The sequence below is a fragment of the Myotis myotis genome, unplaced genomic scaffold (assembly GCF_014108235.1).
Source record: "Myotis myotis isolate mMyoMyo1 unplaced genomic scaffold, mMyoMyo1.p scaffold_m19_p_8, whole genome shotgun sequence".
Lineage (NCBI taxonomy): Eukaryota > Metazoa > Chordata > Mammalia > Chiroptera > Vespertilionidae > Myotis > Myotis myotis.
The window spans coordinates 16039100-16065666 of NW_023416390.1; the positions used below are offsets into that span (position 1 = coordinate 16039100).

General features: G+C 40.5%; 1 long non-coding RNA gene across 1 annotated transcript in view; it reads left to right on the forward strand.

The window, feature by feature from the left end:
• Positions 1–7413: 7413 nt before the first annotated feature.
• The window catches only part of LOC118661404, a 40627-nt gene continuing 21473 nt past the window's right edge, over positions 7414–26567 (forward strand). Inside the window, exons 1-2 of the long non-coding RNA XR_004969329.1 lie at positions 7414–7430; positions 9025–9064. This is a non-coding gene — a long non-coding RNA (uncharacterized LOC118661404). The remainder of the gene's footprint in view (positions 7431–9024; positions 9065–26567) is intronic.

The following is a 26567-nucleotide window of genomic DNA, read 5'->3' on the forward strand; positions in this document are numbered from 1 at the left end:
GGACACCTTGGGAGTACTGGGAACCACAGAGCGGAAGAGGGCACATACTAGTGATAGACCCACACTTGTGGCATTTACTGTTCATTAATGGGATCATTTTCCATAGAACTCCTAAGGACAGCCAACAGGCTGGATTTGATCTGGTACCCACTGCCTCCCTAGTCTGCATTCAGGGCTCTGTTCCCTTTGCAGCTGATGCTGTAGCCACACTGACCTTCCCTGTCAGGGCCTGTAACTGCTGTACCCTTTGCCTGTAATACTTTTCCACACACCTTTTGATGGCAGCTTCCTGAGATCATTTTTTTTTTAAACTCTGAGGTCATTTTGATTTCAGCCCTAATGTTACCTCTTCAGAAAGACCTCCAATCATGCTATCTTAAGCCGCTCCTATTCCGGTCATTCTTTAGACCAACATTCGGTTTTATTTTCTTTGTAGCCTTTATAAGTTTTACATTTTTAATTTGTTTTCAAATATATATAGGAAGTGAGCTCTACGAGATCGTGGACTCACCTGTCTGGCTCTACGCTGAGTCTCAAGCTCCAGATCATAGTAAGCCCCAAACAAATATTTATTTGTTGACTGGATGAATAAATAAATGAAAGAATGTTATAGGTTTTGGTGATGGCCAATTATGAATAAATTACCCAAGACAGTTTGGAGTGCCAAAATTTGAGAGCTAGGAAGAACTTGAGTAGCTAGAGGAGAAGAATGGCAATGAGTAGAGAATGGGCTATGAGAACTGTGGACAAAAATAGTGGTTCTATGAGAAGTAACCTTACAGGGTGATCTGATCATAAATTCCTAACTGGGCAGGTCATGGTCAATAGTTAAGCCTCAGGCATATAATTTCTTTAATAAAAGGTTTATCTTTGCCTTAAGCAAACCCCATTGATTGTTTGGTGCATATACATCTACACACCCTTGAAATAAGCAGCAACCACTCTCCAGGGAGCACATAGTCTTGTTAACTATCCTGCGATGCAATCCCTGCTTTGCTTTCTCCCACCTCCATGTGGTCTTCCGTATTTTCCACCCTTAATTCAAACACATAAAAAACTACGAAACTGTTATTCTCCAGAACATTTGAGATCTTGCTCCCCAGCATGTCATCAAATAAACCCCTATGAAAATTCTCTCCAAGTTTGGGTGTTTTTTATGTGAGTAGAATCCATTCTGAAAAGATAAAAGCTTTGGCATTATATTTAGTTAAAGTAAGAGAAAATGGGGGCTTAAAAACAATTTTCACTATGTAAAGTTTAACTATTTTTTTTTTTTAAATATATTTTATTGATTTTTCACAGAGAGGAAGGGAGAGAGATAGTTAGAAACATCGATGAGAGAGAAACATCGATCAGCTGCCTCCTGCACATCTCCTACTGGGGATGTGCCCGCAACCCAGGCACATGCCCCCGACCGGAATCGAACCTGGGACCCCTCAGTCCGCAAGCCGACGCTCCATCCACTGAGCCAAACCGGTTTCGGCGTAAAGTTTAACTATTAAGAGAATAATCATTAGTTCTTAGTGTGAGGCTAACAGGGATGAGTGAAAAGATTTTATTTATTTAAGTTAAAATAAATAACTTACCAACTGGGGATTATGAGATACTCCAAAAGTGTGCTGAAATGTTGTAAACTATTTTCTCTTAAGCCCTAGCTGGTTTGGCTCAGTGGATAGAGTGTCGGCCTGTGGACCGAAGGGTCCCAGGTTCGATTCCAGTCAAGGGCACATGCCTGGGTTGCAGGTTCAGTCCAATGTGCAGGAGGCAGCCAATCCATGATTCCCTCTCATCATTGATGTTTCTATCTCTCTCTTCCTCTCCCTTCCTCTCTGAAATCAATAAAAATATATTTAAAAAAAATAGTTGGGTGTTCCCAGAAGTGGAATCACTGGGTCATCAGGCAGTTTCATTTTTAATTTTTTGAGGTAACTCCACAGTGGCTGCATCCATCCTGCATTCCCACCAGCAGTGCACAAGGGTTCCCTTTTCTCCACATCCTTGCCAACATTTGTTGTTTGTTGATTTATTGATGGTAGCCATTCTGACAGATGTGAGGTGATATCTCATTGTGGTTTTAATTTGCATTTCTCTAATGACTTTGAGCATCTTTTCATATGTCTATTGGCCATCTGTGTGTCCTCTTTGGAGAAGTGTCTTTTGCCCTTGTTTTAATAAGATTTTTTTTGGTGTTGAGTTTTATAATTTCTTTGATATTAACCCATTATCAGATGTAACGTTGGCGAATGTCCTCCCATTCAGTGGGTTGTCTTTTCATCTTGTTGATGGTTTCCTTTGCCGTGCAAAAACTCTTTAGTGCGTTATAGTCCCATTTGTTTATTTTTTCTTTTATTTCTTTTGCCCGAGAATATATCAGAAAAAAATATTGCTATGAGAAATGTCCCAGATTTTAGTGCCTATGTTTTTTTCTTCTAGGATTTTTATGGTTTTGAGTCTAACATGTAAGTCTTTAATCCATTTTTTAGTTTATTCATGTGTGTGGTACAAGAAGGTGGTTTAGTTTTGTTTTTTTTTTTGCACATGTCTGTCCAATTTTCTTAACACCATTTATTGAATAGATTATCTTCAGTCCATCGTATGTTTTTGCCTCCTTTGTCAAATATTAACAGACTATAAAGGCGTGGATTTATTTTAGGGCTCTCTATTCTGTTCCATTGATCTATATGTCTGTTTTCATGCCAGCACCATGTTGTTTTGATTACTATAGCCTTGTAGTATACTTTGATATTTATCCCAAGAAATTTGAAACACTAACTTGAAAGAATATATGTACCCCTAGTTCATTGCTATTTACAATAGCCACGATTTGGAAGCAGTCCAAGTGTCCATCAGTAGATGAGTGGATAAAAGAGTATATTTACACAATGGAATACTACCCTGCCATAAAAAGGAAGAAAATTTTATTCTTTGGGACAGCATGGGTAGACCTGGTGAATGTTATGCTAAGTGAAATAAGCTAGTCAGAGAAAGACAAGTACCATATGATTTCACTCATCTCTGGAATTTAATGAACAAACTGAACTACTAAGCAAAATAGAGACAAACTCATAGAGAGCAGGCAGACAACTCAAAGGGAGAGGATGTTGAGGTGTGGTAAAGGGATTAAGCAAAACAGAAAAAGAGAGAGAGAGAGAGTGAGAGAGAGAGAGAGAGAGAGAGAGAGAACTCATGGACAACAGTGTGGTGATTGCAGAGTGAGCGGATGGAGGTGGGAGAGGACATAGAGGGGATAAATGGTGATGGAAAAAATAAAATAAAATAAATTTTTAAAAAAGAATAGTTTAAGTCCAAGCTTGCTACGAGACTAAAAGTAGATAATAAAGTTTTTTTTTTCTTTCTTTTTTTGGGTTATTTGCACTCCTTTCATCACTAAATTTTTAAGGAGGATTATTTCTTCAGCACTCAATACATCTCATCTGTGTGCAGGTAGGAGACCGGTATTATTTTTCTCCTCTGGTCTTAGTTACCTTGTTAGAGGTCACACAGCATCCCAGGCAAGCAGGGCCAGTGCTCAGGAGCTCGTCTTCCGAGGGAAATGGCGAGCCGGTGGAAAAGGAGTCAGTGTGACTCTTTACTTCCCTTGGCGGGGGGAGGTGTAAGGTTTCTCAAGGAGGGGCATTTATAGTGATTAAAATTGCTCAGGGCTTGCTTCATAGTGTCGTTCTGGTCCGGTAGTATGTGATTCTGGCAGGAAGGGAGTATGAGAGGGACAGAAAATCCCGGACAGCGGCACAGAAGGGCCCGGGGGTAGATGCTACCTCGGCTCCTCTAATAGCGTGGGTCAGTCTCACACAGTGTTGAGCTAAAGAACTCAGATATGATTCCATTTTTCTAAAGTTCAAAACCAAGGGAAACTACGTTAGAAGACATGATGGTGGCGAGAGGAGGGTGGGCTAGCGAGGGTGGTTGCACAAATACGTTCACTTTGGGGTAGTTCACAAGCTGTACACTTAAGATTTCTGCACTTTTCTGAATGTCAGTCATACTTTAATAAAAACTTCCATAAGGGCCGAAACCGGTTTGGCTCAGTGGATAGAGCGTCGGCCTGCGGACTGGGAGGTCCCGGGTTCGATTCCGGTCAAGGGCATGTGCCTGGGTTGCGGGCACATCCCCAGTGGGAGATGTGCAGGAGGCAGCTGATCGATGTTTCTCTCTCATCGATGTTTCTAGCTCTCTATCTCTCTCCCTTCCTCTCTGTAAAAAATCAATAAAATATATTAAAAACAACAACAACAACAACAACAACAACAACAACAAAAAACTTCCATAAGGAAACGACACACGACTTCCCTCCAAAGTAAAAGGAATGACATTGGATGGACTCAAAGGGACTTATTGTAAGGGACTCAGAGAGCAGGAGGGTGGCTGTCTTCATTCTGGAGACGGGCAGCAACTGCAGAGACAAGAATAGCCCGGGCTGACAGTGCATCTGCTCCTCCTTGTCCCGGTCAAGGTTTTCTAATTCGGGCCCAGGAGAGTATCCGTGTCTCCGGAGGCCACACTGGGGCACGCTGAGCATTCCCAAAGGAGCGGCGGCCTCTGTGGGGTAGGAGGAGTTTTAGAGGCGGGGACAGCACCAAGGGCACGCTTGTCTTGCTGTAAACCGGCACCAGGATCTAAAAAAAACGCGAGACACCTGTTTTTCTCTAATTACACATTTTTTAAAAATTGAATTTATTGGGGGTGACATTGGTTCATAAAATGATATAGGGTTCAGGCGTACAATTGTATAATGTCATTATAAGTGTCATCGTGAGATTTCTAGTTTTTTAATTGCCTGGTTCATTCTTGGACATCAAATAATTGTGGGCTCTTCTCCCATGGAGGAAGTTGGGACCATAAAAGCTGGGGAAAAGGCAGACTGGGATGCCCAGGCTCTTTTCTCCGCTGGTAATGAACTATTTGTAGTCTAGACCAAGCGCGTGTATTGATTCTCATCAAGTGGGATTCTTCACAGAGTGAAAACGTTGTCTGCCCTGGAGTGAGCCCCTTGGGACGGTTCGCGCCCCACTTTTTCAAATGAACAGAGTAAGCCCCTCATAAAATGTTTCTTCTGACACATCCGCACGTATGTAATCCAATCCCCTCGGTGCCCCTTTGTAGCTCCAGCCGCACAGCCCGTGTACCAGCTGGCAGGTGATTTTTTCCCTTCCCTGGACTGTGAAAAGGAAGAATGAGATTGCTGTTTGTTGAAATAGATGGTATATCTCAGAAGCCCCATTTCAATAATCTTCTGGAGGCAAGAATGAATGTGGGATTGGAAAGGGCATTAGGACATGGCTAAGTAAATAGCACGAGGCCCCTCAGCACCTGGCCAGCCAGCCGTGCTACTGTGTGACTTCGAGGCTTTACATTGCACAGTCTCCGTCTTCGGCAAACAGACTCTGAAAGGTCTTGCACAGAGGCAGAATTTTAAGTCCGAACACTCTGGAAAGTCGGTCTTCGAAATCCAAAGCTGTCACATAGTCCCCTGAGAAGGGCCAGAAACTTTCCAACTAAACCTTTTTAATGTCTCCAGTAGCTGTTAAATCCAATGTGCCTTGAGTTTTCCCCTCCGATTTAGTCTTCTGAGATGTATACATGTTTGTGTACGTTTCTCCAACTTCAAGACTGGACTCCGCCATCACAGGTGTGTAGAAAATGTCCGTGGTGCTTGGCCTTGATATTGCAAGTCAACAAGTCCAAGATATGCTGGCGAAGGGAGACCTTGGTTTGGAGGTTGGAGGAGTGAGGAGCCAGTAGGTTCTGAGTGCTCGAGTTTGATCCCATTTGTTTCCTCAAATTATATTTCTTTAAGTGTGAAGTAGAGGGCTATCTAAAGCAGGCCTTGTGCCTGGCTGGTGTGGTTCTGTGGTTGAGCATTGACCTACGAACCAGGAGATCACGGTTCGATTCCCAGTCAGGGCTCCATCCCCAGTAGGGGGTGTGCAGGAGTCAGCTAATTGACAATTCTCTCTCATCATTGATGTTTCTATCTCTCTCTTCCTCTCTGAAATCAATAAAAATATATTTAAAAATTTTAAATCAGGCCTTGTATGTGGTGGAATAATTTTTATGTGCCTTCTCACAATGGTCTAGTTTTCCTAGAATGTAGAATAAAATGGATGAACTCCCATCTCATCTCATCTCATGTTACTTTCCTCCTCAAACATTGGACCCTGTCATTCCGGCCTTCTTCAGTTTAGTGGTTGTGTCTCTGCATCTCAGGACCTTAGGATATGCTGTTCTCTCTCCCTGGGCTGCCCTTCTCACCTTTTTTCCCCCTTTCCTTCAAGTCTTAGTTCAGATTGTCTCCTCAGGGAGGCCTTCCCTCTCACACTACCTAACGTATATTCTATTCCCTCCAATCCACAGTGCAACATTTCATTTGGTGGACTAATGGCATTTATAAGAATTTGAATTATTTAGTTACTTGATTGTCATGCATTTCACTTATTATGGTGTAAATTCCAGGAGGCAGCATTCATGCCTATCTTGTCTACTATTGTAATTATCTAAGTTAAGCATGGTATCTGACATATAGTATGCTCAGTAAATATCTGTTGCATAAGTGTGTGAAAAAAACTCATTTTAGGTGATTTTTTTTTACTATACCAAGTTTTTATTGAGGTAAGTATCTTAGATGTTTTCCAGTCTGGGACACTGTTATAATTCTTTAAATAAAAAGAAAGTAAAGAGAAGAATTTATTAGAGTTTTAGAGAAAGGAAGGATGAGAGTTGCTCTTATTTCCTCTTTCTAATCCTGAATTAGTTATCTATTGCTTTATAACAAATTGCCTCAAAACTTAGCCTAAAGATCAATAACATCTATTAGCTTATATACTTTCTATGGATCAGGAACTCAGGACTAGCTTACATGAGTGGTTCTGGCTCAGAGACTCATGAGGTTATAATCAAGATATTGGCCAAAGTCATCTGTAGAGTTGACTGGGGCTGGAGGACCCAATTCCAGGGTGGTCCAGTCACATGGCCACCTTGTAGGGACTGGATATTGACAAGAGGACTCAGTTCCTTGCCATATGGGTCTCTCCAAATGACTGCTTGAGTGTCCACAATATGACAGCCAGGTTCTCCAAGAGCCAGTGAACCAAGAGAACACACTGAAGCTGCAATGTCTACTATGACCTAGCTTCTGGAGTCACACAGCTTTATTCTCAATGTGCTGTCTGTTACTCTTCAGCCCTATTCAATGTGAGAGGGGATACAGGATGTCAATATCAGAAGGCAAGAGTCATTAGAGGTCATGTTGCAGGCTCGCTTCCACAGATCCCTACATGATTGTGTCCTTTGATTTCTGGGGTTTTTCATCCCTGTTTCTCTTCCTCATCCAGCCAATAGCAATATCAACCCTCTAATAAGGAGGTATTTCAGGACACAGAGACCTATAGTAGAGATCTGCATTCAAGAAAACGGTATGTGCTTATTAGTATCAATTTTCACATGCGCAGAGATATCCTCAGGCCAATCATTACGCCTGCTTAAGTAACAAACACCTAGAAGGTTCTCAACAAATAGAATTTTTTTGAACAAGAGAATGAAAAAAATAAACAAAGGGATTGACTTTTCTCCCTCATGCACCTGAGGGCTGGTTTTGTGCTGTGATTTACATACACAATTGCCAGACATCAGAAATACACATCAATTTTAATCAAAAAGAATTAAATGGGCCATTACCTTTTAATTTTCATAGTCTGGGTAGATGCCTATCAGACTTGAATCCCATTCAACACAAACCAGACAGTTCTTTCACTTTCACTCATGGGCAGTTTTATCCCTTTCTTCTTTGGTTTTTCTTAAAAAGTATTTACATTTGGTGAGTTTGATTCAACCATTAAATTTAATGCCTAACACTCAGCATGGGTATTTTTAATTCTATACCTACTTGCCTTAGTCATAATCCATCTCTAAAACTATTCTATAAATGTTATCCCTCTGGCCTCAACTACTATCATTACATTTATATCCTACTTATAAAATGCTTTTGGAATTTTAAAAGTATCCACACTCCAATAACCTACCCAACTTATCTTTCCTTCAAAGATTCAGAAACTGTATGACCCAACTGTAGCAGTGAAGCATCGAGTTACATTTTATACCATAAGAATGCCATTCATTATAATTCTCATTAAGTGATTTGGTGGCTAGACTTTGCTAAAGAGATTTTTCTAGAGCACTGCCAGAAAATCAAAACTAGGAGCCCTCATCCAGTGCTTGTGGAGTATACAGTTATGGGCTAACTACGTTGTAGATCAATTAACAGTATCTAGTGCAGTTGAAATTGTATATATCCTATGGCCCAGTAATAACAGTGCTCAGTGTAGAGATGCTCAACCATTTGGGCCTGAAACTGTACACTGCAGCGTTGTTATATAAAAAAAATTGGAAAGCATAAAAGGTAAAAACAAAAGCAGATGACAGCACAAGGCATTAAAAAATAAAATATTGATATAATTCATGCAATGAAACATTCCACTGAAGCAAAAGTGAATAAAATAGTACACATATCAACACAGGTGAGTTTCACAAGCACTATATTGAAGGATAAAAAGCAAGTTGTTCAAGCATCCATAGTGCATGATTCCATTTGTATTGCTTAAAACATGCAAACCAATATTATATGTTATTTATGGCCTAAACAGAATGAAAATAGAACACTATCAATAAAAATGACAAACCTCAAATTTAATATAGAAATTTTCTTTGTAAGAGGGAGGGAGAGTCAATGGGACCTGGGGTTGGTAGATAGAGGCATTTAATTGTAGTTTTAATGTTTTATTCCTTGTGCCTGATGGTAGGTATATGGTTTTTACTTTATACCTTTACTTTATACTTTTACTTTGCAGGTTATTTCATAATTTAAAAAATCCAAAGTGGGGACATCGTCTGAAAACTATAAGTTGATGGCTTGATGATGAGAATTGGAATAGGGTTATAACAGTGCCTAACATATGTGCAAACAACATTTGTGCATTAATTCTCACTGGAGTGTCCACATTTTTTATACAGACTTCTGCTACATCCAACATTGACTTCATCTTTTATCCAGGTAATTATTCTGTGTAAAATCAGATGTAGCCCTCTCTCATTTTCATCTGTAAAAGTGAGTTGGTTGCATAAGGTCATTTTTGACCTAAAATGTATTATTTGGCTGTAATATTTGATTAAGGTCTAAAATTTTGGGTATTAAAAATAAAGAGCCTCGAAAATAATCCAGGTTACAAAAGGGAGAATTAGCCTCTCAAGAATTTCTCAACTACTTCCCCCACATATTTTAAATAATGTTTAAAATATAAACATTTACCCAGCCAGCATGGCTCAGTGGTTGAGTGTCGACCTATGAACCAGGAGGTCACAGCTTGATTCCCAGTTAGGGCACATGCCTGAGTTGCAGGTTCAATCCCCAGTGTGGGGTGTGCAGGGGGAAGCTGATTAGTGATTCTCTCTCATCATTAATATTTCTATCTCCCTCTCCCTCTCCCTCTCCCTCTCTGAAATCAATAAAAAGATATATTTTAAAAAATATATAAACATTCAATGAATATTTCTTCTCCTGCTCTTTCTGTTTGCCTTTTTAGTGTTGCAAAGCTGGTCAGAAAAAGGAAGGGAGAAAGAGATGAAGGAAGGGACACTCTGAGGATGGCTAACTTCCTCCCCCCTTTCTGTATATGATATAGTTGTTATACTTTTATCACTAGGCAAGTGCCTAGGGATTTGCAGATTAAATTTGTATAAGTGCTTTGGGGTTTCCCTCATATAGTCTCAGCATTCTATCCTTAGTTGGTGAAATACAGGTCTTGATGCTTGGCATTGGCTATCCTGGAATGTCTGTACTACTCTAAATTTCAGTAATTATATCTATACTAGAGACCCAGTGCACGAAATTCGTGCACTGTGTGTGTGTGTGTGTGTGTGTGTGTGGGGGGGGGTGGCGGGGATCCCTCAGCCCGGCCTGCAACAACGCAAGTGTTCCGCATCCGGCCTGGCCAGAGGTCCTTCGCAGTTGGGGTGGAACGCTTGCCTCATTGCCATGGCAAAGAAGCAAGCATCCCACCAGGCCACTCACGCTGCCCACTCTCAGCGGCCGCCCCCCCCTGGACTGGGGGACTATGGCAGGGCTGAGAGGACTGGGAGCCACCAACTTTGTGGCAGAATGATGACCAATTTGCATATTCCCTCTTTATTAGATAGGATATCTTTAATCTTTAGAAAATGACACCCCAATGTTCACAGAATGAAATTTCCATCTTCTCAGCTGTCAGAAATATAGAAAAAAAAATCTTATGGAATAAGGAAAAATAAACTCCAGATGCAAGGACATAGTTGTTCCAAGTTTCATGAAAGCATGGGTTCACAACCTGGGCTGCACATTGAAATCTAGGGGAGTTGTTAAAAAACAAACAAACCAAAAAACCCAAACACTGATGCCTGGTCTCATTTCCAGAGATCCTGATTTGTGTAGTATGGATGCAGACTGGACATCAAAAAATCAAAGACTCTTTTAGATTATTCCAATGTACAGTAAAGTTTTGAAACACACATTAAATTATTAATATTTTTTATAAATTATTTAAAAATGTGATTGAAACCTTATTGACTCCCATTGAGTCAGTTTATGCAGATTAAAGGTAACTCGTTAAAGGTCAGTGCTCTCCAAAGCCAGGCCCAATGCAGACAGAAATGGGAGCCTCCAGGCAGAGTGTGAGGGAGGAGGAGTAACATTCCTTCCTTCCTCTGTGTGAGAGAAGCAGAAGCCTATTACCAGTATTCCTGGGTGTTAAGCATTTGTGAAATGGTATCATATGTACTTAGCAGTGCTTTGGACATAGTGAGATTTAATACATATTCACTGAATAGATTAATGAAAAAAATGAATAAAAGAAGGAAATGTTGAATAAGAGGAATACTCAGAGAACTAAACTCCTGAGAACTAAACATCACCTATCAATTCTATTCCACTTCAGAAATAAAGAAGTTGAAAGTCCCATCTCCCTGTTCTCCGTATTCCCCTGGCATTGTAGAAAAGCACTATATCTTTGTAATGTTGATTCTCCCTAGTCCTAATGGAAATGAATATTGCCTCTCATCTCAGCTCTGGTTTGAGTTCACCCATCATTTAATCCCTCTCAGAAAGCTGGAAAAGGGAAGTTCTTGCTTCACAGCTGTCCTGAGATCAAGATGTTCCCCAAATAAAATTAAACACTAAACATTCAAGACATTTCAAGATGAGATATGCTTCTTTTTAAAAAATTTTCTCGGCAGTACCTTAAGTGTTGAAAAGGACATTTGCTGAGTGATGGTTTGGGCTGTATTTCCTTACCTACCTGGGAAGCTGGTTCCGTGTCCCACTCCCCCTTGCTGTGTCTCTGCCCGCTGCCCTGAGCAGCGGTGAACTTGTTCACAGAAGATGCGCGTTCGCTTTGAGACAGCGTTTAGCTCCCCTACATCAATTCTGTTAAAGGGGCTTCATCTCAGGATGATATTTACACCACTTCAGGTTCAGCGAAGTTCTCCTCAGCCCTCCCAAGGGAGGCAGGAACACACTGAAGAGCCTGCTTCCCTTATCTCTCTGCTAAATCAATACTGCACTTGACTGCTTCCCACTTGACTCATTATTTGCAGTGTTAGAAAAAAACCTCAACTCACATTGAAGGGAAGTGGACCAAAAATGAAGTTCCTAAGTGTGTCAGAGTAACAAGAACAGGGAGGGGAAAAAGCCAGGAAATAATTTTGGTTGATACTTTTCGCCTTTTATGTGAGTTTTGTTGTCATGATCCAACGTTTCTGTTTCTTTTGGGTCCCCAATACAGAAGGGAAGGAAGGCACAAGAAGTGTTTGTTTTCTTTTACTTTGAAAACTAGAATTACTGCCACTCATTTACTTTAGGAAAAGTATTATTTTATGTTAAACAAAAGTAAAAATGTTAACATGAAAACAGGCAAAAGACTCAATGACATAACTCCTTGGGTTAATTCATTTTTTTTTGAAGTTCATTTTTTTCTGTTTATAAAACTACACCTGCTTATTGTAAAATGATGCAGAACTCTATAATATAGAAAAGGTAAATTTTCCATAATTCCTAGCAAAAATAGTTTAGCATGTATTTTCAAGGGTTTTCTATATATAATCTAACATATATAATCATAATGTAATAATAATAATTGCATTTTTTTTTATAAAAACAGGTTGTATTTTACATCTGCAACTTTCTTTGTCTCAGTTCACAGCATATACACTGGAGTATGTTGTATTGCCAATTCTGGGTCACTTAATACAAAAAAAATATGTGTTAAGTTTTCATGTTTCAATTGAATCAAAACATTACCCTCAGGCTCCTGCCTGAGAAGGGATTTTGTTATCAGAATTGTTTATTTGCATTTATAGAAATAAAAGCCTAGTTTCATCTGGAAAGGCAGCACAAGCATTTACTGAACATGAATCATATGCTACATACAAGGGTGACACAAAAATGTATAAATTGTTGTTTCCGCCCACAATCAAGTGCAGGTGACAGACAGGAGTAACTACAGTCTAAAGCAGGGGTGGGCAAACTTTTTGACTCGAGGGCCACAATGGGTTCTTAAACTGGACCGGAGGGCCGGAACAAAAGCATGGATGGAGTGTTTGTGTGAACTAATATAAATTCAAAGTAAACATCATTACATAAAAGGGTACAGTCTTTTTTTTTTTAGTTTTATTCATTTCAAACGGGCTGGATCCGGCCCGCAGGCCGTAGTTTGCCCACGGCTGGTCTAAAGCCATTAAGTTTAGGTTCCACAACAGTGGTCTAAGTCAGTGGTCGGAAAACTCATTAGTCAATAGAGCCAAATATCAATAGTATAATGATTGAAATTTCTTTTGAGAGCCAAATTTTTTAAACTTAAATTATATAGGTAGGTACATTGTTATTAACTTAATTAGGGTACTCCTAAGGCTTAGGAAGAGCCACGCTTAAGGGGCCAAAGAGCTGCATGTGGCTTGCGAGCCGCAGTTTGCTGACCACGGGTCTAAGTGAACCTGCTTAGTAGAATACAGAAGAGAGAGAGACACATTTTGACTGAGGGGAATGGATGAAACATTGAGAAGGAAGTGCATTGTACATTAGACCTCAAGCATAGGGTTTGATTTGGACAAGTAGATAAGGACAAGACCTGGCAGGGAACAGTATGAACTAAAGAACAGGCACATTCAAGGAAGTGTGAGAGTAGAGTAGCGTGTAACAAGCATGTCAAACTTATTTAAATGAGCCATGTGATCTGTGGGCCGTGAGTTTGACATGCTTGGTAGAGGACGGGATAGAATTTAAAGCTGCAAAGGTATCTCCAGGCTAGATCATAGCGGTCCTTAAATGGATCTGGTGTTGGGTGTGAACAGTCAAATTGATGATTTCTGATCCAGTGGTTGTCTACATCTTTTGCACCCAGCAATGTTATAGAACGTTCCTGGTTTGTAAATATCTTACACACACACACACACACACACACACACCAAGCTCTTTTGGACTAAGAGTTCATTTCTTATTCATCTGTATTGCCCCAGTGCCTAAAAGAATTATCATACCCTAGATGGTTTGGCTCAGTGGACAGAGCATTGGCCTGCAGACTGAAGGGTCCTGAGTTCGATTCTGGTTAAGGGCACATGCCCAGGTTGTGGGCTCAATATCCAGTAGGGGGCATGCAGGAGGCAGCCAATCAATGATTCTCATCATTATTGTTTCTAGTTCTCTCTCTCCCTCTCCTTTCCTCTCTGAAATCAATAAAAATATATTTAAAAAAGAATTGTCATATTAAGCACTTAATAATTGTTACATTGGTTTTTAAAAGTCATTTACTGACAAACTACTATGAGCCAAATTCTCACACATGCTCTTTCAGTAACTCTTGTAAGATAGATATTATTATTATTCTCCTTTAAGAAATGAGATGTTGCTCAGAGAAGTTAAGCCTTTTGCGTGGAGTCACACAGCTAAAGAGCTGCAGTTCAAACTGAGATCTGGCAGACAGCCAAGCTCTGTATTTCCTTTATGTCCTGCTCCACATTATTTCCTAATAGACATTCCTGTGCTTAGAGTGAATTTCTGAGTTATGAGAGTACATTTATGTTAGGATATAGCTATACAGAAACATTATTTGTTGTTAACTTGAAGTTTCAAACTTAACTCCGTATCCAGTATGTTTATTTACTCAATCTTGCCACCCTCCTTCTGCACAGTTAGCCTTCTCTAGTTCGTCCAGCTGATATCTTCTGTTTCTTTTTCTTAAAACATATTTTTATTGATTTCAGAGAGGAAGGGAGAGGGAGAGAGAGAGAGAAATATCAATGATGAGAGAGAATTATTGCTAGGCTGCCTCCTGCACGCCCCCTACTGGGGATTGAGCCTGCAACTTGGGTATGTGCCGAGTGGGAATGGAAAGTTCATACTAGTAGGTCAGCGTTCAACCACTGAACCATGCTGACTGGTTCATGCTTGCTTTTTCTTTAACACTTCCACATGCCACCTCCAACAGCTTCCGTGTGCCAGGAAGTGCTGTGATTCAGTGTGGGGGATATTTTGCAGATTTAAAGAAATGTGATGGAAGTCCCTTCATTAGTTGCTTACTTTTAATGCTCTCAGACCCCAGCGTCTTTAGAAAAAGAGATTGTGTTTCTCGTGTGTTGTTTTTTTTGTTTTGTTTTGGTTTTGGTAATGAATAATTAGATATAATGTAATTCAATCTCAGGAAATTTTGGTGAACAAAAGACCCATCATGGACTTGAGGCAAGCCCTGTGCTTAAAATATGGTGTGGCGTGCACTAGAAAGGGTTACCAGTTGTCTGCTTCCTGCTACTCATAATGAAAATGTTCATTCTATTTTCTTACCTATAAAATTACAAAGTACTTTATGCATATAAAAATACACGGATTCATAATAAACTATACACATACTGGTGCATCTCGCTTTATACATTTAGCATCGTTTTTGAGATTTATCCATGTTGATACATTGCTCTAATTCATTCATTTTTCATGACTGTATAATATTCCACGATAATTTACTTACCTTTTTTCCTGTTGATGCTGAAATGAGCATCACTGTGTGTGTGTTCCTGTGCACCAGCATGAGTTTCTTTAAGGTATACAGATGGACTTGCTGGTCCATAGGGTTCAGGCATCTTCAACTTCGCTAGAGATTGCTGTGTGTTGGCCTCCAGCAATGGACCTCGGTTGTATATTTCTGTCATGTATGAGAGTTCCCAATGCTACAGGTCTTCACCAAATCTTGAAAAAGTCAGGTTTTAAAAATACCTGCCAATCGGAATAGGTATAAGATAATATCCTTTAATTTTAACGTGTATTTCAACTGTTAATGATGATGAGCATTGCTAGTAATATGCTGATTGGCAATTCAATTTACCTTTTATAAATTGCCTCTATGCAGCCTATGCCCATTTTATAACTAGGTAGTTTTTTTTTGGTGTGTATTTCTCTTATTCATTTGTAGTAACTCTTTATCTATTCTGAATATAAACCATTTTTATATGCTTTGTAAATATTTTCTCAGTCTGTAATGTATTTTTATATTCATGTGTTGTATACAGCGTTTTAATTTTAAAGTTTTCAAATTTATTAATCTTTTGTGCTTTTTATTTAAGAAATCATTTTTAAGAAATCTTTTACAAATCCAATATTTTACCCATATTTTCTTTTATAGTTCTATATCTTTAAGTATGATGTAAAATAGAGATAATTTTTTAACATATAAATAATAAAATGTCTTGAGACTAGGCATTGAACAGTCCATTTTCCCCTCTACTGATTTGTAAGAACATTTCCAAGAAATTACAAGTGTCCATATATCTGAGAATCTGTTTTTGGTATCTCTACTCTGCTCCTGTGGTATATTTCTGTCTGCCTGTGCTAAATCTAAAAGGCCAATCACTATAGTTATATAATAATCAAGCTATACAGAAGGATGATTTTCCCAGTGATTCTATCTTGGAGAAATATCATATTCAAGTGTGTCAATGGTTATGGTTAAAATACATTTAGTACTAAATGTCTGATTCATGAAAGAGACCAAATACATTCTTATTCCCTGCAGTTCCCTCATTTTTATATTGTAGAAGGAAATTAGACTCTTGGCTAAAATATCTCTTTAAATTCAAACTCTGCAAAGAGTGCTTAGCATGCTTGAAGGTCACTGCTGATGAATAACTTGGAATCAGGCTATTAATATTCACAGAACATGCCTGTGCTAAGTGACATGATTGTAAAATATTCTAGAAGCCAGCCTTGTAGTGCTTTCTCGTAGTATTAAGTGTTTCCAATAAAATCCCACTAAAGAATGGAGATTAGTGTCCCTAGTAACAACTTTGTATATTTCATCTCACTATAATTTTATTAAAAAATGAATCTACTGTACATGAAGCCATCTGTCTTTGAGAATTGATTACATGTTCCTTAATATTTTTCCTTTTTTGCTAGTTACTTAGAAGTTTTACACCTATTTTAGATAATTTTACATTAAGGATACTTGCAAATATATTTCACTATGAATTGGAATAGTTAAGTAGTTTCTACTGGCTTTCCCTTGAGAAAGCGAACACTTAAGTACACACTTACCTTCTCCTTCTCAACTCCTAGAGTTTATTGATGTAACCTGAAATTTTAGGTCCAGATCATTATGTTTTTCGTTATGCATCATTTTCTCAAAACAAATTTGAACATTACTAATACTTATTTACATAATTTTCAGATTTATTTTAAATTTTGTATATTCCTCTTCCTCAGGTTCTTCATTCTAATGTAGATGGTTCACATCCTTAAATGAAAATTTCTAGCAGCGTTACCTAACCGTACAGCTTTTACGTGTGGGTTGTAGGAAGTTCCTGGATCCCCATTCAGTGCGGACTCCTTATCAACCTGGAGACTCAGACAAGAGTGGAATCTTCCCACAGCCATTGCTCCATGTCATCCTCTGATTGAGCGGATTTTAGTGTGAATGGGAGGGTCAAGGAAGAATTCATTATTCTTTTGGTTTGGCTTCCTCTGTGCTGTGATTGACAGTGGTAATGTTGCTTCATTTTATTTATTTATTTATTTTTTAGTTGCTATATTTCCTGCAGAATGTCATGTTTTTTTATGGGACTTAAACTTTGCTCACAGGTAGTAAGGGTCATTCATGTATTCAGGAAATAGCTCAAGTGCTTTTGAGATATGGGCAAAACTGTTGTCAAACGGGATTGGGAGTATCAGAACTTGGATAGACCTGGCAGTAGTGCTTAATAAATCTTTGTTGAATAAATAACGCATGTGTTCAAATTAGAGTAGGGGCAGCGGGTTAACCTGTCCTGGGGTTTCCTACATTATCTGAGCAAATACTACCTCGTGAGAAATGCCTCAGTTTTTCTTTAACACTTCCACATGCCACCTCCAACAGCTTCCGTGTGCCTGGCTTGCATGGCTCAGTGGTTGAACTTTGACCTATGAACCAGGAGGTTATGCTTCGATTCCCGGTCTGTCGCATGCCCGGATTCTGGGCTGGATTCCCAGTGTGGGCCGTGAAGGAGGCAGCCGATCAATGATTCTCTCTCATCATTGATGTTTCTATCTCTCCCTCTCCCTTCCTCTCTGACTGAAATCAATATATAAGGAATTGATAAGGAATCCTGTATAGCTATATCCAAAGGCTCCTCCTTGTTGACAGGTTTCTGGTTATGAATTCTTAGTATTTTCTTAATGAATTTCATAATGATTTCATATCCAACAGTTGCAGGATTTTTAAAAATTGAAATACAACTGTCAGTTTATTTAGTAAAATATTGCTAATCAATATAGATAACTTGTGATAAGAATTAATATGCACCCACAACCACTTTAGTATTTTTAAAACACCCAGAAAATGGTTTTGATAGCTAAATTTAATGACAAATGTTTGTAAAGATGTGAAGGTCTCTTTGAAGGCATTGATATTTAATGTGTAACATGGGACTCTTTCCAGTTGGAACTTTTGAGGCAGTGCAAAGCTCTCTTTCAAATTCAGCACTATCACATGTAATTGAATACTGTTGTAGAATAAAATGGGCTTAAACTGGTATATGTGTAATTAGTTCTATACTGCATTTTGTTGATTTTGTGAGCAATTCAAAGCAAAAGAGACAAAGCTTCACCTACAGTATTAAAATGAACACCAGCAGAATATTTCTGAACATTTTTTTTTAAAAAAAAATGTTTTTATTGATTTCAGTCAGAGAGGAAGGGAGAGGGAGAGATAGAAACATCAATGATGAGAGAGAATCATTGATCGGCTGCCTCCTTCACGGCCCACACTGGGAATCCAGCCCAGAATCCGGGCATGCGACAGACCGGGAATCGAAGCATAACCTCCTGGTTCATAGGTCAAAGTTCAACCACTGAGCCATGCAAGCCAGGCCGGAACACTCTTTTTCAAATCTATTTGTTTTCTGTTTTCAGAGAGTATGTGAACAATATCCATTTCTTCTAAGCAGCTCAGAACAAGATAAATGAAGGGAACAGTCCAAGAAATGGTGCAGGGAAATGCTCATAGCCACAAGACACCTGGAATCAGGGAGACTTCCCTACGAGCAATCTCGGTGGCTCAAAAATGCAGCGCTTTGTTTTTTAGTATTCTTCAGCGTGGAGGCTGTTAACTGCCTGATCCCAGTGTACTGTCTCTTGGAGGCCGTCACCCATTTAATCATCAGTTTAACAAATGCAATGGTGCTGTAATTGTACAATCCGCAACATTTTGTACTTGTCCTGGCAAGTTTGAGTTATCAGCCCAGTTTTTTTTCTCCCTTCTTTGTCATAACTGTTGCTCAGACACATCTTAAATGGCAAGAACTACTCATCATTGACAGGAAGGAGTGTCTTAGGTGTGTGTGGCACGGCACTAGACTACAGGTTCCGACTTGGACTTGACACCCACTGCTTAGCCACCCTGCTAGAATCCTGAGGGATGCTCCAGGCGTCCGCATAACTTATTAGTCTCTGGGGCTTTGACTCTGAATCCCTGCCTCTAGGTCTTCACCTTATTTTGTCAGATCAATGTGAGTTTTGACGGCTCTTTTTACTTTTTTATCTCAAGGTCTAGCTAGATTTGATGCTGGTGTAGAGAATCAGCATCTATTTCCCTTTTGCGAAGGTCTGGATGAGATTTTGAAGCTTAACTTCATTAATGTATTTATAAAGTGAGACGATCTTAAGAACGTCAAGAAAAAGAGGTGGCCTCTGTGATGTTACAGAGGGACTACTGGACCGGGTGTCCCTCTGGACGCTCATGGCCGGGGGCGCTTCAGCCTGGGGAGGCGGCTCAGGGATGAGGCAGGATGTGCTTTGCGAGTGAGAAAGTGCCAGGCCTTCAAATGAGAGCAAAGGGACTTGGGGACTAAAATAAAACCAAACCAAATGGTGGAAACATGCCCCGCTCCTTCATTTGTCTGATTAGAGTCAACAGGTGGCACCGTGTAGAACATTTGCTCCCGTCCCAAATGCCATTGAAGCAGCAGTGGCACTTTCCCTAGGCCTGGCTCCAGGGCGGCAGGGGATGGACTGACGGTGGATTTGGTTTCTGCCTGGAGTCACTGTGACTCGGGGGCAGACTGCAGTCACTGCAAAGGCCTGCGGGTAGCAGTGTTCTCCGGGGCACATGTCTACCTGGAGGAGGTTCGTCAGCCCCGAGGACCAGTCATCTGCCCAACCCCAACTCCCGCCCTCTCGTACTCTGCTTTATTACCTTTTGTCTGTTCAGAAAGGCGGACTGCCACGCGCAGTGCCTCCTGTGGATGTGTCTGGAGTCTTGGGAGCTTGACTACCCTGCGTTCTCCTATAGCGACCCCAGTCTTACCTGCATCACACCCATCTGCTTAGTTGCAGAACCAGAGTTCTTCACCAAACTTGGGTGGTTGTTTAGCAGATTTGATGGTCTGTGAACATGAATGGAAAACAAACGCACATTGATTTTCACTCAGTTCTAACTGGAATTAAACATTTCCCCCATTTACTAATATAGGCAACAAACACAGTTGTCATTGTACTACCTAAGGCTTCTTACTGATAACCTCACCCATGTTTTTATACCACATGATAACAGTTATTTCTTTTCATCAGAGGTATCAGATACTTCACTAGACTTTGTTTATTAGATGTGCTAATAAAGAAAAGCACAGATCCTACACACATTTAAAACTACTTTGATGTCTACATTTCAATATAGTTGCTTTCCTTTGTAATCTACATATTAAAGTTGTTTACATATTTAAAACAAAATCCTATGTACTTTATATATTAAAGCATTATTCTGATAAGGGATCCACAGCCCTCAGCAGCCTGTTAAAGGTGTCCATGACACCAGAAAGGTTAAGTACCCTCACGGTAGAAGGTAAGGTTAGGATTGAATTCTGTTGACATCTACTTTACAACATAAATTTGGTGGGAGAATTTTTACAGAGCGGTAGAAAACAATTCAAGTTCACTCTGAATGCTCCAGTTTCCCTTTAAGGAGTTCATAACATAATAGAATGGCTAATGAGTTGTACAGAGTGTTTTCTTCTATTATTGTGTACAAACTGCCAGTGAAACAGTCTTTGATTTCTTGGGCTACTTGCTCACAGTGCAGTGATAGTTAAGCTAATTTCTAATATGTCTCATCTCATTATACATCCATGCAATAGTCTCTTTCAATTTCAAATTGAGCTTCAGGGAAGATTAAATACTTAGGTATTCCAGTTTGTATGAAATCTCCAGATCCACACAAATTAGACTTCCTCCGTCTAAATGACCCTAATCATTCTAATTTAACTAGATGGGGCTGCTTTCCCTTAGACAGAGCTCGTCATGTTGAATCTCCCCCATGGAGATGAATAGCATGCCCAATGGGTAATAAGTATTCCAGATGTTGCCTTGCCACTTTCCAGCCACGTTATTAATGAAGTCCGTTGCTTCCTGACTTTAAAAAAAAATCTTCTAATATTGCTGAGAATATAAACTTTCTTTCTCTTCCTTAAGACATGGTAGTTTAAAAGTACAGTAAACGGGCTGCCACAGAGGATGGGGATTTTTATAAAAGTACCTCTCTGTCCTGACTCATCATGGAGTCGTTAGGCAATTTGAGGCTGGTGGGGCTGAAGATGGGATGGGAAAGAGTTCAGGAAGACATGGAGAAGACTGTGACAGAGCTTTGTGTTTGAGGGGTGTGTATGTGTGTATCTGTGTGTGTGTGTCTGTGTGTGTATATCTGTGTGTGTCTGTGTGTGTATGTCTGTGTGTGTGTGTCTGCGTGTGTGTGTCTGTGTCTCTGTGTGTCTGTGTTGGAGGGGATTGAACACCAAAAGAGCCATTTTCTTTACTCTAAGCTGGAAATAATAAACATGGGAATAGCTACCATGCAGCCCCTTGATTAAAATAGACCTGCCCTAGCTGGAGTGTGGCAGGAAGCCTGAAGGCCCCTCAATTCACCTTCTATCCATACCTTTGCCCTACCCTGTGGTAGCCAGGGTGTCCTCTCAGCAGTGACCACATCACTGAGATTCTTGGGTGTGATTTTGTGTATCTGTCCTCAAGGCATGGAAGGGAAGGTGTGCTGCTGAAGTGCAGAGAGAAAGCTCGAGGGGGACAGGAGCCTGGAGAGAGAGAGCCCAAAAGATACAAGGCCCCATTCCAGGATACTCTTCTAGATAAAGATATGCCTTTCCAGGCTTACTGGAAAAAGCTTCCTTTTCTTAGAAACAAAATAGACATTCAGAACTGGGAAAAACCTCATAATAATGGTAATTATAAACATTTTCCAGTGTGATGAATTCACCAGTCTCTTTCAAAATCCTTTGGGCTTGATGAATTTTTCTTCCATAAAAACAAAACCACAACACTTTGGGCTTCCTTTTGTCTTGCCCTATCTCCTTTTAAGCATAAAAGTATGGCTTAATATTACCCTTGAGAAAGAAAAGAGAGCTAAATAATTGGTAAAGTGAATGAAGTCTGAGTCTTCAGAAAAGTCTCAACTCGCACCATAATACACATTGGAATAATCTTTTATATGCAGTCCTGCACGTCCCTCATCTCCAGGGATTCTGACTCTAGTTAACAATAACTTGACATCCAGTTTAAACTGTTTTAAACTTTGACGTGGAAGAAATTGATTGACCATTAACACCATGTTTGGAAGTTCATACTTGCAGCATTTCCAATATGTTTGAATGCATATGTGGATTTTTCTTTTTAAATGTAGATGCCATTTCCTCAAACATCAACAGAAAAATGCTTTTCTGGGGGCAAGTGTTTTGTTTTTTTGCCATCATTATTAATTTTTCAAGCTCATTAACAATTGAAATTATTAAACTGAGCTCTACTGACATCTGCTGGACAAAACCTGTTTTTCATTATATTACCAACTCAGTAATGTTTAGGTTTTGCTAATTTGATGATTACTGTGAATTAAACCAATCAGAGTTGTACTAAATAGAAAAGAGAACCAAGCTAAACATAAGATCATGAATCAGCATGCATACACCTGAGTAAAGGTTTCTGTGTCCATTGCTCTCACTGGAAGAACCATTTTGTGGTTTGGTGGTTTAACATATTTTCTGAGTGCTCTCTAGGTATTAGACACTGTACATACACAGTGGGTCAGTACTTGGACAGGGCCACTTCTTACAAGGAGCAGAAGGTGTGGTGGGGAAGACATATGTCTGAACAGATTATTTCAGGAAGTATTCTCTCCATAGAGCCTCCTCTCTCAGCAGCAAGTCGGGCTGTACTCGTGGTGGAGGGAATAAAGCAGAGCAGTACCATGTTATCCATTAGGCCAGTGGTTCTCAACCTTCCTAATGCTGCGACCCTTTAATACAGTTCCTCATGTTGTGGTGACCCCCAATTTCATTGTTACAAATTGAACATAATTAAAGCATAGTGATTAATCACAAAAAACAATATGTAATTATATATGTGATTTCCAATGGTCTTAGGTGACCCCTGTGAAAGGGTCGTTTGACCCCCAAAGGGGTCGTGACCCACAGGTTGAGAACTGCTGCATTAGGCGATGATTAGTTTTACTTTGTACTAGGAATTTTTCATGGGCCTAAAAATATGTGTGTATGTGTTCCAAAATGTAGCAAGAAAACAACAACTTGTAAATTAAAAATCTGTGGGAGCACAGCTCCTTGACTGCTGGGTATTAGATGAAGACATGAGAGGTTGTAGGCATATACAGGAGAGACTTTATTGTCGACCAAGTAGCCATTGCTACTACAGGAGCCATCAGACAAAGTAGTTCTTCAAAAGCCTCACAAAAGCAGCCCTGCAAAAGCAGCCGCGCACTGGCTGGTCAGTGGCAACTTATATACATGCTCAAACAAAAGAGGCCTCATGCCAATTAGTGACGCTTGTGCTACATTAACCTAAGCAGGTTACATAAGGGTGCACTTGCGCAGTATGTATATTGTTACTATTGAGTCATTGCCCTCTCACCCGTGTAGGAGAAAGGGGCCTTTCACCTAATAATACTGCCTGCATGCACGAGTATGGCAAATTGGCCTTGATCATCCGGAGTACTCTGGTTAGGGTTCCCACAATGTCTACAGACCATATGATGTTAACCTCACCATTTTTTTTCTCTTCTGAATTGGGTATGATTTTTGATGAACATGATCAGGAGTTGAGAGACTTGGGGTATCAGAAACATGCCTTCAATATGCTTAACAACCCCTTGGACTACCACAGAGATGTGCCAGACAAGGAATGCAGCTCGTAAAGAGAAGGCATACCCTACGGATCTGCCAGTTGCTAGTGTTGTTATTTGTTTCTACGACGGAGCCTTGTCTGCTTTGCTGCGGACTGTGCACAGCATCCTGGGCCGCATACCAGCCCGGCTTCTCCATGAAATCCTCCTCATGGACGACAACAGGGACTTCTGTGATTTGAAAGGAGAACTAGATGAATTTGTCCAAAAACACCTCCCTGGAAAAATTAAATTAATAAGAAATACAAAGCATGAGGGATTGATTCGAGGAAGAACGACAGGAGCAGCCCATGGAGCAGGAGACGCCCTGGTGCTCCTGGACAGCCACCGTGAAGTGAGTGTGACGTGGCTGCAGCCCTCGCTGGCTGCCCTCCGGGAGGACCACGGACGGTCCTGTGCCTGGTGATCGATCTCATCTGTGGACTCGCTGGCCTACAGCTCGTCCCCTGTGGTGCCTGGAGGGTTGAACTGGGGACTGCACTTCAAATGGGATCTTGTTCCCCTTTCTGAGCTCAGAGGGCCAGACGGAGCTACTCACCAGTTACGTCTCCTACAATGGCTGGGGGACTGTGCGCCACGAATAGAAGATACTTCAGTGACCTCGGGCAGTGTGACAGCGGCATGGATATCTGGGAGGGGGCACTTGGACATGTCATTTCGGATTGGGATGTGTGGGGTAAGCTCTTCATCGTCCCTTGCTCCAGAGCCAGACACATTGTCCTTACAAATGGCGGCTGAGTAAGTGGATGCTGCACGGGCACGCTCCCAGGTCCACACTGGAATTACAACTAAAAAACAGAAAAACTTACTGAATAATCAATGGAAGACTCGCTGGAGAGAACCCTGACACTTGAGGATGGAAAGTGGAGACCACATAGAGGCTGGTAAGAGGGGCGGAGATGCGAAAGGGTTGACGTTCCGGAGAGTTATCTCAGCTGTGAGGGTTGCCACTGAGAACTCTGGGGTCTAATCCCCAAGCTGGAGCAGAGAACACCAGAACTGAGAAGGGTACCCACTTAGTATCTGGCTGTGAAAAGCAGCAGCGGGGTAGCTGTCTGCCAGGGAGAGATGGCTAGAAATTCAGGCACCCTCTTAAAGGGCCAACGCATAAAATTCCCTGTGGAGCCAACCATCTTGTGCTCCAAGGCAGCAGCAGCAGAGTGGACTGGAGCAGGGTGAGCAGAACCAGGTTCAAGGCCCTGGGCACCCGGTTTCCTGTGCTGAGCCATTCCCTCAAGCTGCAGAGGTAGCCTTTCCCACAAAGACAATTGCTATACCGACAACATTGCCTAGGGAGAAGACAGCTGACCCACTCTATTGGAAAACACCTTGCCCCTTACATAGACTGAGAGTAACAATTAGCCTCCAGGCAGAAACAATTGCCCCACCCTATTAACCTCACTATTTTTATTTTATTATTATTATTATTATTATTATTATTTTTTAACTTCACTATTTTTAAATTTAGTGCTTCTCAAGCATGCCTGTGATCTGAGTCATTGGAAGGACTGTTAAGGCAGATTGGTGGCTCCATGGCCAGAGTTTCTGACTCAGTAGACCTTGAGTGGGCCCTAGATTTTGCATTTCTAACAAGTTCCAGGTAACACTAATGAATGTTGCTTCTCCAGAAACTGCACTTTGAGAACCAACATGCTCTTCATCGTCCCTTGCTCCAGAGCCAGACACATTGTCCTTACAAATGGCGATCAAGTCTGAGCATGTTAATTCACCTGTTTTGGCTTGAGCACCCAGGTAGTCAGTAGCACCACTGGCTGAATTAGGAAGTTCTGTTGAAGGGGGCAACTTGCAGGCATGAGAGGTAGAAAATATGATAAATTTGACTTTTTAAAGGAAATAGAAGAAAAGGCCATCAAAGCCAGAGCTACAAGATAGTCTTTCAATGTATTTTAATAAAATATGGATGCAACCCGATTTTTAACTGGGCAGGTGAGAGCTTGTAAAATGTAAAATAGCACATGCTATGCATTCAGTGTTAAAAGTGGAAGAAAACTCACTGGTTATGTGAGTCATCTAAGCTTGGATCGATTCCTGGTACAGGGCTCCCAGGGCATATGCGTATGTGAGCAGGAGTAGGAACACACTCACTTGTAGCAGCCTTTCAATTGAGGAGAACTAATGGGTTTTCCTATTTGTAATGAAGTTTCAAGCTTCCTGGGTCAGTTCTGTTCTTAAGCACTGAAGTGTCCCTGGGTAAATGACTCCGAGGTACTATAGACCCGCATCGCCTTATGAAATTCTCACGTAGGAAACATGGCAAGTAGATAATGGCAAATTAGAAAAAAATGAGACTGCTAGTGTACATTTACTGCTCGGAACATGCTAAGAAAAAAATTGGAAAAAGGAATGAGATTGACCTGCTTTTGAGTTTTAACAAAACCTTTAAGAAGTTGGCTGGCTAATAATGTCTCATAAATTCTAAACAGGGGGCAGAGGGGTCTAATTTTCCTCATACAGGCCTTGATTCCAGATGACTCAAATTAATTCTTTAACATAGCTCTCGTCCATATGATTCTCATGTTATCAGAAGCTTATGAGTCTTCGAATTGAGAAAGGTTCTAAATCTTTGGCTATTCCCCCATTAAAATTATAAATACATATTTGTTCCAAGTCCATTTCTTTCACTTGCTACAATCACCACCACAGAAAATTGGTCACCTCAAGACCGTATTGCCTTGACATTGTGTCTCCATCAGAAATCAGACACTAGTCTTTCCAGCGTTGTCATGCACTTGCTCCTAGTGATTCACATTCATCTATCAAGTCTTGACTTTATCAGCTGATTCCTTTCCTTCCTTC